The sequence below is a fragment of the Typopeltis vanoorti genome, chromosome 1 (genome assembly GCF_054136105.1).
Source record: "Typopeltis vanoorti isolate ZY-2024b chromosome 1, IOZ_Tvanoo_1.0, whole genome shotgun sequence".
Classification (NCBI taxonomy): domain Eukaryota; kingdom Metazoa; phylum Arthropoda; class Arachnida; order Uropygi; family Thelyphonidae; genus Typopeltis; species Typopeltis vanoorti.
This window is the reverse complement of record NC_143549.1, coordinates 51,984,398-51,998,897: the sequence shown is the minus strand read 5'-3', so window position 1 is coordinate 51,998,897 and position 14,500 is coordinate 51,984,398.

Genomic DNA, 14,500 nt, shown 5'->3' with positions numbered 1-14,500 from the left:
TCAGTCAAGTCAATGCCTAGAACTCCGCATTGAACGTGTCGTCCGGAAAATGGCAGTTTTTACATATTATTCTTCGTAGAACCCTACGGTCGCTTTCAGTGAATGTGATGAGTCGTACAGTCCCTTCGCTTCGCATCTCAGCATGGTATCACTGGCTGTTGACTTGAATGGTCCAGTTTGTCAACAATTTGTCGTACAGATGGACCTGCAACATTCTATCGCAACGTCTCTTTCAAACTCTGACAGTTCCTTTCTGGCAGCCATTTCACACTGACTTTTTATATACCTGATATATAAGTATTAGGTTAGGTATTATATATATATAGAACTTTTTTTTATCTGAAATAAGACAGACTGTGTTTTGACAGTAATCAAATTCACCAGTTTGTGTTCACTGCATTGAAGAAGAGTGGGATGACGATACTGCTCAAATCACTGGATATAGAATATATCGAAGCTTTGAATACTGCGAAGTATGTCGAAAGAAGAGTGGAGTGTGTAGTATCATCAGTCAAACTGTGTTTAGGATTTAAAGTTAGTGAAAAAAAAAAGGAAGTTAATATATCGAAGATAAGAGTAAGCGAAGGATAAAATCCTCTGATACTCCAACATTGACCGCGAGAGCTGAAGAGAGACAGATTTTTAATTTAATTAGACATTATGTGGTTTTAAGAAGCATTCTAAATTTATTCAGCCTCATTATTCAAGTTAAAATACATCTAAGCAGTACCCGTCTAAACTCGTGGCATGAATGATTTTAGAATACGATGGAAAACAAGATTAAATAAAAAAATCCAAATGAAATACATAAATAAATACATAAATAATCCAAATATGGCTAAGTGCAGCTCGTAGGTGATACTTAGCTGATACTCGAGATTAGAAGGAAGTAAATATTTTAACTAAAACCTGGTTACACAGCCGAAAGTATGTGAGATGACATAAGTCGAATTTCGCATTGATTTCGCTGTTCTCCGAAAATAGTTTAATTCAAACAAGTCTATTATTATTATTATTATTATTATTATTATTATTATTAAATAGGTGATTATTTGGAAAGTTTGGAATGAATGGAAGAATTTAAACGAAAAAAAAATAGACAATTTACATAACGCTTTATAAATGTTAACACTCTTAGAATAGGATGGAGTTGATATATGTCAATGGCGTGTCTTTTAATTTTGCTTCTTTCTGTTTTCCTTTTAGTTTAGTTGTCGAACATCTAATGTTAGAAAAGAAAACAAAAAAAAATTATCCTATCTTCCAACTTTAGTATTCACTCGCATTAGAAAAAAAAATACGTAAGCCTTTTAGTGGTGTAATATGCAGTGACATATCCGAAATACCAACTTAGACAAGTGACGAAGAAACGGTAGAATGAATGGAGGAAGCGAAACTCGCGTGCACTAATAAACAGAGAGAAAGAAAGAAAGAAAGAAGAATACATTGTAGATGAAAGAGAGAAGCATAGAGATAACGGGTAGAAAAAAAATGCCATTACACTTTAATAAAACAGGATTTGTATTTCTGGTGGCCATTTTTTGCATGAAGTGTCCAGTAGAGGACTTTACAAGCGACAGCGACATATGAAGTAATGCGACATCCTGAAGCTACGAAGCTCATGACGGCACGAGATGAGGAAGTTCACTTACCAGACAGCTTCTTTCTGTCAGGAATGTTTGTGAAAAATCCCCGTTAGTTCCTCGGTAAGAGGAAGGGACTGTCGTCATGGATGACACTACTCACCCAAGCGCAGCGGGGCAGAAAGAGCCACCTACGTCACTGTTCCTTCTTCTTAATCTTGACTAGGGATGTGACGGACTGGTTGCTTGCTGTAGCTCCACCGTGACAGCCGACTAACTCATCAGAAGACGCTGCATTGCTTTCTGTTTGCACGAACACATGAATATGGAATGTCTGTGAATGGGATTAGTCTGTCTTTCTCCGGCGTGTTCTTTCATCGCACCGTATACCACCTTCCCTGTCCTCTCTGTTTATCTTGCATTTACTTTCATTATTGATTCCGAGCTACGTTTGTGGCTAAAAATTCACGTTCCAATTTAAGGCTCTTACCTCGTCTAAATGGAATTGCACACCAGGAGGCGCTGTGGTATGATCACCAATGCTGTGGATAAAGAAAAGTAGTAGCAATACTGTGGCTATTCGATAAAGGAAAACATACATGCCCATAATAAAGAACATCGGAAAAGAAAAGGGAAGGAGAGAGAGAGATTTCTTCATTCGCACTATCCGAAACTAGAAATTTCTGAAGGTTGATGGTTTCTAGAATAAATTTAATTAAGCTTTAATTTCGATTTCGACCTCTTAAGACGAAATGAATATGAAGAGTAGATCATTACATGCTGAAGAAACAATAGAGAGAGAGCCTTCCCCCTTTCTCTCTTTCTTTCTTTCATCGTTTTCTTGGAAGAAAAGAAATCTTATTCGTAACTTCTAACAAGTAAAATCTCATGTTTCCGTTCTGTTATTATTACTAATATCTTCAACAGTAACAATATATCGAACCAATTCCAGGAAGTCTCTTCTTATAAATGAAGACTTCGAAATCTTTAGAATTTTTTTAAATCCATTTTTTTTCTCTGTTTCATTAAAAAATAAAACAGTGCAGAGTTCGTTTATTTCTAAATTCATATAAACGGTTGAAAAAATGTGGGTTCGAATCCCATTATGGGAATTCGTGATTGCTGTACTAATTCTGAGTTGAAAGGAGAATTTCAATTCTTTTCCTAGCAGGGACTTGAATCCAAAAACCTTATGAGGTATGGCAGTGCGATAGTAAGCGATATCAAATGTGAAAAAGTAATTAAAGCATTAATTGTATCAAATTTAACATTATTATTGACTTATAAAATGCTTTTTTACTTTTTCATAACGAAAGTTATCTTACATTATAGTGCCTCATTAAATACTCCCTTCATGGTCTTAAGATTTTAATGAAACACATTGCTACAGAGAAAAAATAATTCTTCGAATCACATAGTATTTCTTCTAGTTCATAGTTAATGTAGCTCTTGGGTGATGGCAGTAGGAGTAAAGGTTTACAAGTTTGATTTATAATGTGTATAAACAAATCACGTAGTTCTATGATTACGATGTATCTCAATGTCCTAAAGGACTAAAAGTTTAAACATTTTAAATAATTATATATACATTGATTAATTATTTATAAAAATCAATAATTCGAACATTTTTTTAAGTTCATGGCCAGAAATAAAGAAATTTATATTGATAACTTAAATGGCTTCTTACGTATACACGCACGTGCTCACACTTGACGATAAGGAAAAAATAGGGTTAATATTCAGGATTAAAAATATCAATATGTAGAAGACGTTTATGACCCCAACATCTTTAAAAAATGCAGTATGCATACTAAAAAGATATAGAATAAGATTCAAGATTAAGAATCACTAAACATGCGTAATTATTAATAATTAACATCAATGTCAATTAGACTTAATAACTTAGCTGTAATGTTGAAAGATTAACATTAGTATTGTTTGTTAATATTTATATTAATTTAGCTTAAACTTAAATTTACATTGAAATACAAATCCTGCTATTGAAGTATTGGAATTAAATTGACAGAAGCTTTGTAGATATGACGGGCTTACACCACATATTTCATTATTCAATTAGGTGAATAAATTAGACATAATTTATTTTTTTATATGAATTAAAATAGTCAGAAATAAATTGTCGAAGTGTGAATTCAAATCTAATGGTGCTTTTTACAGTTGATTGACTCACATTTTGCTTTTACAGTTGATTGTCACATTTTATACAGCTACATGAACAGAAATAGAAGTAAGAAAGTTTTCCTTGCCAGAATCAAGGAGGTTTGTATCCAACATAACAAAGCATTAAAGAATCAATACTATTATGGGGTATAACAAACTTGTCTCATAGCCTAAGTATGCCTAATTATGCTTAAAAGCTAAATGGCATTTCACCTTGAACGCAAATGGCTAATGACACTCAAAGTATTTCAAGTTAAATACTTGCTTGTAAATGTTCTATGACTGTGTTATTCTAAATAAAATCGAATAAATTTAGAATAAAATTAGAATTGGAATTATTGAGAATAAAATCATTCTAAATTTAGAATAAATACCTTTAAAATAAATTTAAATCAATTAAATAAATTAATTCTAAATAAACTTTAGAATGAAATCGCAATTCTAAATTTAGAACTAAATGTTTTTTTATTCTAAATTAAATAATAATTAAAATTTATAAACAAATTTTGCTCAATTTGAATTAATTCTATCGGACGGCTTGTGTAGTTTATCCGATATTAATCTAGAGTAATTTTTTCTTAACATTTTCTCCGAAATGTTATAAGCTTGAAATATCATAATGTTCACCTGAATTAACTTATAAAAACTGGAATTTTAATGACTTAATGCTATTTCCAGTTTTAAGATAGATTTTAGGCAATATTTCAGTTCGTAGCAACCCTACAAGCTTGTTGGAAGACATCACGATTAAATTCCAAAGAGATACGAGTTTCAAAATGATTTTAAAAGAAAATATTTCATCTCAAGAGTGGATCGAATACATGAAAACAATCTAAAGAAGTTATGACGATGCGAGCGTTGTGGTAGGAAGAAAGTCTTTCATTTAGAAGAAAAATTGAAAAAAATCTGATGAATGCAGGACTTCCTTTCTAGAGTGTCAGATTTTTCTAGAAGATAATGATACCTTTTCTTGTCTCCGATATAAGAGAAAGAACCAATTATGATAAATTACCACTTTCTCTCATGCTTCTTCCGCAAGTTTCTCTGAACCATAGGAAGCTGTCGATTTCAATCACATATCGATTAAAGCGATCGTATTTCTAGCAACGACAGGATATCGTAAACACCGATTTTTTAACGATCTGTTTTGTTTTATTTATTTACGAAAAGGTATTCTTCGTGAAAGATTCTACAAAATCTATTGTGGCACAAAATAAGAAAAGAAAGGGAAACATATAGAAAACAATGCTTGAAACGTTTAAAAAACATTTTTAACTATCAGAACGAAAAGAAATTAAAAGAATGACAACTTCAATAACTAGTGTAAAAATCCATATTGATTGTTTAACTTGAAACAAATGAATTTCTGCTCACGTGCTTGCTTGTTAACAATTGGACAAGCCAACCATGTTCATTTCGCATTTCGCGTGCGAAATGAACATGTGACACGCTTTAATTTCGAATAGCAGTAACAGTTTTCTGTTAAAACTGTTTAAAATAATTTATTTACTTCCTCTCTTAGGTATTCAAAAAAATTGCGCCGAATCTAGTAAGCGATACTCGCTTATCCTGAATAAATCGATTGAGCTGCACTTGGGAAGAAGCGTAAAGACAGCCTTGAGATCTAATATATACTTGGAGAAAAGTTTTCTTACCAAGTAAATATTAACATTTCGTTTAAAACCAAGTGGATTTAAGTAGGTCAACGAGTTGACAAGATACTTAACTGCTAAGCTGGTAAAATCCAATGTTGACAGTTAGACAATTGGACAACCAGCCGAAAGGTGTAATCACACTCGAAAACTTCCATGATGGCTGAAATTGAACAACTAAACCTGTTTCTATGGCAACATGGATCGATAAAGTTGTCTATTTCACTTGTTATGATGATAAAAAGTTAGAATTTGATTTTGTTTGTTTGAAATGTGGATTTTATCTTTGTGGAAATGCAAACAGCTAGTTATGATTGTTGCCTTTTGTTGATAGAACGTAACAATGAAATTTTTACGCAGCAGCAGCCCTCTTTATTGCTGCACATGCTATCATGCTGCTTTAGAGTATTGTCAAGTTATTTCCATTTTCAATATCAGAATCTATAAGAATGGTATTTAATGGGACAAGACTGTGGCTTGTTCGTACCTTAGCATTAAAAGAAACATAAAAAAAATCTATTATTATATTGCTATTTCAGTTTTTATTTTATTTTATTTATTCATTTTTACAACATACAATGTTGCTACCCGCTGGGTTAGATATGTTAATCGATTTTTTTTTTTTTTTAATTAAGAAAATTTTATAGCAGTCACGATAATGTACTTTGCCTTGCATTATTTTCTATGAGTCTATTTTAAAGTACTTCAGCTGCATTGCAGTAATCTGCAAAAAGAAGGTCATTATTAATGCCATTTCTATCCATAAGTTCATCTACAAATCTCATCTCAAATATTAACAATGTTTTTATGAGATCCTTTATCTCTACCCTTTATTTCTAATCTTAATCTTTGAAAGGAAACACAAATGGAAAAAAAAAATGATGAGTACTCCCCCACACAATAACCGAACCACAAAATATCCAACGTACATAAGAACAATGAGAAATTGAACAATCTTTGCAAATATTCTTATTTGGCATATTGTTGAATTATGAACATTTCAGAAGATACAAATGGAAGAAGAATTATTAATGGTTTTATTTAATATATTTATTATTTTGTATTTCTCAAGGCAATAAGTGACAGTGCATTTGCTGTTACGGCATTCCAAATATTTTCTCTTTTGTTCGTGTTAGAGAAGCAAAGAACTGTTACATTCACAAATTTACAGAATGCCATATGACGTGACATTTTTTGACAAAAAAAAGGGACTCTCACTGTTAGCAATCGAAATGGCGTTGAAACCATGAAACAACTCTAGAATTGACATTAATTAACGTCTTTAGGGGTGAAGCAAGTTTTATTCACGATATTTTGCTACGGCTGCAGTGAAGATAACAATTCTTCCTTATAAGGACTGGCTTAAAGGGGCGAAGCAAGAATGCTTTTCATATTCCCCGTTATCTGTAGAGGACAGTGTAGGGAGAAGGTGTTATTGAGCTATTATTAAAGCCCTGATCATGGCAGGAGGGTAACAGCAATAGCCGAGCCTCAGTTAGAGCTTCATTGGCTACAACATTGCCATCCATTGCCCTCCAAGGGTATTGGATTGAATGAATCAATCCTCGACGATCTCTCCAGATAACAATCCTAGATGTGATATCCTATAAATAAAAGTTATTAAAATAAAAAATTGGTGTAATTATACGGGAATTATAAAATCCAGATAAAAAAATCAGTATGAATTTTTTTTATGTAATTTATTTATAAACATTTTGCAGGTTGCTTTTCAATCAATTTACAATGTGGTAATTTGATTTTTTTTTCTATTTCAGTTTGAAATAGCAAAATTCTGAGAGGCATTGGATATGCGCTGCTCAGGCGATGAGGTCAAGGAGCTCTACAATGATTTCGATACTTCTTTTCGAGTAATTACGACTTCGGTACTTGTGAATATTCCACGTAATTTATTTATTTATTTATTTTTTTTTCATTCTTTCTATTAAATCAATTCTCTGTTTTCTAGAATGTTAATGCCGTGCTAAGGAATGTATCGCTTTATGGTTGTAACCAGCTGTTTGCTTTTAAGATGCAGACGCCCCGACGAAATTAATTAATCAGACATTTCTGCTACTTTCAGTATTCTTTTCCCGCTCCTATCGTGTGTTTCTTTCCTTGCCTGAAACTAGTTGAGTTTATGAAATTCATAGGTGCATTAATTTATTTTATTCGCGTTCCGTGGTTAATTACAGAAGCGCCTTAATGACTTCCTTCATTCTACTGGTCCTCACAGTACGTGATGATGATAAATAGGCCTTAAATGGTGTTTATTTTTATCACCCTAAGGGCAGCTTGTTTCAACTGTTTTGAAAAGAGAGAAAGAACAAAAAAATGTTTTGAAAAATAATACACGTTTGTGTTTGTATTGAGCGTTGTTTCTGTAAGCGATGTTTTAATTACTATCTAAATGTGAAAAAAAAAAAAAAAAATCTTATTTGTTGTTAATGCACTGCTAATGTTGTTAATGAACTCAACATATATCAGAAACCTTTTAGTCAATAATTATCTAAAATGAAACGAAATTGTTTTGTTGACATGCTTTTATAACTATAATAATAGTAATTCTATGTAGCTGAAATGTCTTTTAAACTCACAAGTGACTAGAAGAACGCGGGCAATTAATAGACATAAGACGCTGGCCTCATAGCTTTAAATGTGTCAACCCTAATTCCAAAACAACACAATGCACTCAACGTAATGATTATTTATATTAAGAAACTAAGGTTATTAACTGTTAGCATTATTCCCATTCTTCAGTTTTTCTTAATATCTGAATTATTCTTTGTTGCTAAATAATAAACTTTACTCCACTGAGACCTTTTAGCGATGTTATTTAAAATAAAAGAGAAATAATATTTATTTATTTATTTTCTTGCTTTTATTTATTTCCTGATGGTTAATTAAATATCACATCTAGTTCCAAGGTGAATAATAAAATATAAGAATAAGACAGTCATTCACTGATGATATTTAATTAGGATTACAAATCATATTCTAAATGTAGCTACTTCTCTGGATAATTCCCGTTTTCACAATTTCGAACACGAGTTGCTCTACCTAACAATGTTATTTATGGGATCTATTAGATACATTACACATTAAGGGAAAGGGGAGCTGGAGTGCTCAGGTTTTTCCCTGAGGAACGTATATTGTTTATAGAAAACTATCGAAATTCTATCCTGAGTAATAGGTAAGTTTCACAGTTTAATGTAGAAGTTTCCTGGCACAAAATAACTACGGTGAAATAGAATTAAAATAAATAATTTACATTTTTCAGTATATAATTTATAAATAAACAATTTGCGATTGTAAATTATTTTTCATTCCAATTCCAAGTTTTATGTAACACCCAAGAAATTTTGAATGTAAAATGAAATAACGTCCAACACCTTTTATTTCCCTAGTGGGCAGCCAATTCCCATTATCAGCCATCACAGAGAGATGGCAAAAGGCTATCAACGATTTTAAGTCTACCGGAAAGCGAGTATAGCAGATAACTTGCACATATTTTGGTCCCTCACCTTAGTACTATATATTATTATCTGCAATAATATCATTTCAAAGTCGAATTTCTTGAGTTGCCAGATTAAATCCTCGATTTTACGAGAGAAAAACTATACTTGCCCGTGCTAGACATCAACTAACTCGGAATGTTCGAAATAAAGTTTAGGAAAAGTTGTTCTAGTTGACGACTACATTCGAACTTATAACGGTCTTTCTTTGGTGGTCTAGCGCTCTGGTTGCAAATGGCATTTCCACAGGGCTACACAGAATATGGAAATAATCATATTACTCACGGCCAAAATGATAAGATAGGCTAATTCCATCAATGCAGGCATGTAGTTACTACGTATATGGCAGATTAGGGTGCATACTCTAAATAGATCATTAGAAAAGTGTTTCTCCTAATGAATATTATGCTCCATTCATATTCATTTCTCCCAATGAATATGAATGGAGTCTTTGAGTCTTTGCTCGATGTACATTGTACATTTGCATCTCATGGTCCTAAGAAGTCTTTCTTTGCTACTGGCTACTGAATAGCATTTAGATAGAAGGAATAAAAAAGAATAAGTGCCTCAGTTTTGTTTTATAATTTATTGTTATTTATTACATAAATTATTTTTTTTTAAAAAATTATCTACTTCTTTTATGTAGCTTTTTTTTTTTTTTTTTTTTGTAAGGAATTAATGCCGTTAATGTCCTTGCTTGCAACATAGCTTATTGCCAAAACAATACGTCTTCATTAGCTGATGTACTTCCATTCATGTTGGGATGTTGCAGAAAGATGCTCTGTTTTCAATTTCAACAGACACGATCTACACTTTTTCAAAACTAAATCAAATGAATAGGAGTTGTTTACTATTTGCTAAAAGAAAAATGAAAAAAGTTCTTGATTATTTCTTCTAAGGTGTAGAGAACGGAAAGGAGTCTTGTGATTGACCATCGATATATAAATATGTAGAAAGTATTTTACCTTGGGTATAATAAATGTTAAAGATATCAGGTTATTTTAAACCTGGTTTTACTCCATTTCCCAAGTAAGCAAACAGACTTGTTTGTTTGCTTACTTGTGAAATGGAGTAAAGCCAGGTTTAAAATAACTTGGTATCTTTAACACACACACACACACACACACACACACATATATATATATATATATATATATATATTAGACTTCCCACTGTACGAATGTGCTATGGGCTTACTAATAAACTTTTCGTGGGTAGAAGCCACGAAAAAAACCCAGAACCCCCCCCCCCCACCTGCATTCTGTCTTTATATACTCGATCAGAGTCATCGTTCATGATATACCAGTGAGCTTAATTTCTTTTCAGTCCTCCAAATCCTCAAGTTTATATTTACATAAACGTTCTTGATTTTCCCTTTCAGTCGTTTCCAACCGTAGGTGACTTTATAGATATTCCCCACAAAATATTTCTGGTGAAATGTTTACAGGATAGTTTGCCATTGCTTTTCCCAGCCCCCAATTTTTCGTCCCGCAATTACCTGTTCTGGGGGACGAAAAACCCGAGTTTCCGGGTGAAAAGAACCCTGTACCTCCGTATGAGATCGGCAAACTCACCTTTAGTCGAAAATGACCAGATAAAGGTTCGTTACGTCACTGACGGGAATCGAACCCAGGTCTTTCCTGACCAAAGCGTCTATACTGACTGAGCTACGGAGGCTCTCATAAACGTTCCAGATACATTTATTTCTATTTTTGCACTTAATAATTATATAATAATACTATCGACATAATTATATCTTCAAATCTAAAATAAGTTAATATCTCGATTTCAAGAGTTTTTTTGCATTTTTTCCAGTTTTTTTTTTGTTGTTGTTTTCATGATTGTTAAATTTTTGTAACTTTTCAAAATTTTTCTAAAAGTTTTCAAAAAGCCTTCTTTTTCACAACTAATAGTTTGACAATTAAAAGTTTCATGCTATTGTATCGTTATACACAAAGTACTTCCTCACGAAGTATTCGATTCTTTTTTTTTTTTTTTAATTTCCCTCAAGGTGTAATATTATAGGATGGCCCCAATTAAGATTTGATTATTTTATACTTCGTAACAAAACAACTAACGCCATAAAGATTGTACATTGATTTTCTATCCTGGGTATTCACTAGTATGTTTGCATTTTTTTATTTTATTTATTTATTTGTTTATTTTAGGATTAAGTCCTCATCCCTTTTCCTTCTTTTACTGAAATTGGCTGCTTCCAAAAATAGTTCTTGCATCTTTGACAGATATCAAACTTAGGTGTCATTCTCCCTGCTGTCCCCACGGAGGTTGGGGGGGGGTCGAGAAAAGTTGTAACAGCTTGGAAATCATTAAATATTTCTGTAAAGGACATGCAAGTAGTAATGTAAACTATTCCTTACAGTCGCAGACAAATTCTTGAAGTATTTTATTCATTTAGGAATGCTTTAAGAGCAATCCTAAGAATATTTTAGGAACTGGCAATTTACAGTACAATAGAACAGATTATACAAATAACATACCAATACTGGTGATTAGTTTTAAGTGAAAAATAGACTAGATGCAGAGATTTACAACGCATAGCAATAGGAATGGAAAGAATCAACAAGCATTATCCCTACAAGAGTATCTTAATGGCCGCTAAGCGAATTTCTCTGTAATGATATCCGCAACGATCTAAGCAAAGCGTTATGTGGTATATTTATATAGAAAATGCCAAGTCATGGCACTCCACATAGAATGGTGTTTTCTGTATTCATTCTTCCTTTTTCGCATCGATTCAAATTGCAATCGAGCAATTTTAGATTGCATCGAGTGAACGAAAAATATATTTCTTCCCACTAAAAAAAAAAAAAAAAAAGACATTGAGGTAGAGAAAGTTAAGGAGAAAACGTAGAAATAGATGGAAAAACCTTACCGTCAGCACTTATCACACCCGACCTTAATGTTATCTGACGGCAGTGTTACAGAGAAGGTGGGAAAGATGGTGCTAGATAAAAAGTCTTAAGAAATAGCTCATGGTATAACAGCAATGACCCCGCGATGTACTTAGCTCCCTCTAGGGGATTAAATAAGAAGTGTCAAGGCAACGCAAAAGTCTTTGAACTTAAAGCCCTTTACTTTGAACTCTCTCTCTCTCTCTCTCTCTCTCTCTCTTTTCTTCTTCTTCTTAGTAAGATATAAGAAAACAGTCATTTAGAAGATTTCTTTTTTTCTTTTGTGTCTTTTTGTCTCAACTCGTAAGTATTCCATATCTCTGACTTCAAGTGTATGTAGATCCTGTAATAGATGATACTGGAGATCATCGGTGAAAATGACCCGAAGCATGGTAATAGGCTTAACAAAGTTTCTTCAGTCTTAAGTTCTTGAAAAGAAGTGAAAAAAAAAAAAAGAAAAGAAAAATATTCCTCCAAGGATTCACAGATGTGAAAGCTATTTACAAAGATGCAAAGAGAAAGAGATGTTATAGAGAAAGAAAATATATTTATGTCTTCAAAAATGTTTTGCTTGCTTTGCTTCTTATTTTCATACGATAAAGCAAAGAGAAGGGGTTTGGTCAAAAATATAAGAAGATAAAGTGTCTTCGTAGCAAAAGAAATTCTTAAGATAAGTCAGAAAGAAAACAATAAAAATAATATTTTGTTACAAAGTAACATTATTTTTATTTATTTATTTGAGACATACAACTGGATCTTACATCTATTTATGAGAATTTTTCTTCATTTTTCATAGTAACTTGCATTCTCGTCAGTTTACATGCCGGTGACTTTCATCCCTTTATGAATTAAAGGCATCACTTTGATAATAATAAACGTCCTTCACATAATTCTAACACGTGTTTAAGTGGCAAATAAAATAATATTTATTGTCGTAATACAAAACCCAAATAGAGATTTGATAGCTTTTCTTGACAAATAATGTTCGCAGTTATATTTTCGGCTAAAAACGATTTAAAAAAAGATGCAGTAAATGACTTAGCTTGTCTTGTTTTGCAATCTTTTAAAAATAAATCAATTTTTAATAGTGAACACGTCTTCCTTTTATCGTCTTAAATACATAAAGTCATTTAATGTTCTTTTATCGCTTTCCGAATTTTTCTCCTTTTAAAATTCAAATTCTTGGACTAGATGATAACAAAGTGCTGAAACATTAAGGAAATGTGTCATATTCAACAACTTATCAGACTGGTATATATATATGTAGAAAGTATTTAAAGGAGTCTATATGAATACAGATGTATATACATATTTATGTAATCTGTTGAAAGAAAAAAAATGGGTGAAAGATAGCCACACATCATAAATACACCATTAAGATTTTTAAATCGTTTTCAATAAATCAAAATAGATTTATAGTGTGATAGTGTTCTAATAATGTTCCATGTTCATGCACTTTCAGTGTTTCATTGCAAGTAGAGGAAGATGAGGCCTTGTAGAGATGGTTTATTTTACCAACGCTCTGGAAATTTATCGATAAAGTCGAATGAATCTTAACGCTGTATTTCATCCTTATCCCTTTAACTGCTGTGTGTTTTTGCTGAGCTAAAGATTACAGAAAAGGCCATTGCTAGGTTTTGATGGGTAAGAGATCTTCCCTCCTAAATATGGACCTCTTATCAGAGTCCGAGATTGCTATTAGCTGTCCATTGACGGGATTTCTTACAAATATGACAGAAGTCGATAGCAACCAGCAAGATCCATTTATCAAGTAGTGCAATGTTTTTATCTCTTTCCTTTTTTTTTTTTCTTCTCAGAATCGGTCAAGTCTGATACGATACGTACCAGCCATAAAATAGCGTCTTTCACCACGTGGCCTAACTGTGTTTCTCTAAAATAGATGACCTGACGTCACCCTTCGCATATTAGAAGGCAAGGGAATGTTTCTCATGATTTATTTAAGAGTCCATCTTCTTTTACATCGTTTTCTTCTCAGAACATTCCATAGAAAATAAAATAAAAAAAAAAACGAAGCTAAGTGATGGTAACCATTACCAAGTTGTCAAGCAACGGGGGAAGGATATGCCTAGTGTTGTAGTCCCCGGTGAGGTCTTCCTAGCATATTACCCAAGATCCTTTGCTGTAATCTAATAAGGTAGTCGAAGCAGATAAAAGTGAGTACGCTAGCTTGGCTTTCTTGAACCATTACAAGAAATGAAAACTTTTGAACTTGACTTCTTCTGCGGAGACCGGATCGTCCCTTTGTCGGCGATCTCCCCCGGAGAATTGTCCCCTGCTATCAAGAGGAAAAGCGAGTTTAAAAAAAAAAAGAAAAAAAAAGATCAGGTTAGCAGGGAGGGAAGTAAAAGAAATACGCTTGCATTTTACGATAGCGTAAGAAGGGGAAATTATGCTACTTAGATATAAGTTTGCAATAAGGAGATGACTTAGAGAGCTTCGCCCTTATCGGCAAAACTGGCAATCTTTCAGCGCGCGTGCTTCTTGCCATTGCTCCCGTTTCCTCTTCCTCTCTTAGTTTGTGAGACGCTGTTTCATCTTACATAAGCGAATAGAGTGGGGAGACCTCTTCGCTCCGTCTACACACGCTTTCTTTGTAATAACGTTTGATGAAAGGCTAGAGTGGCAACTTTGTTTTCTCTCGT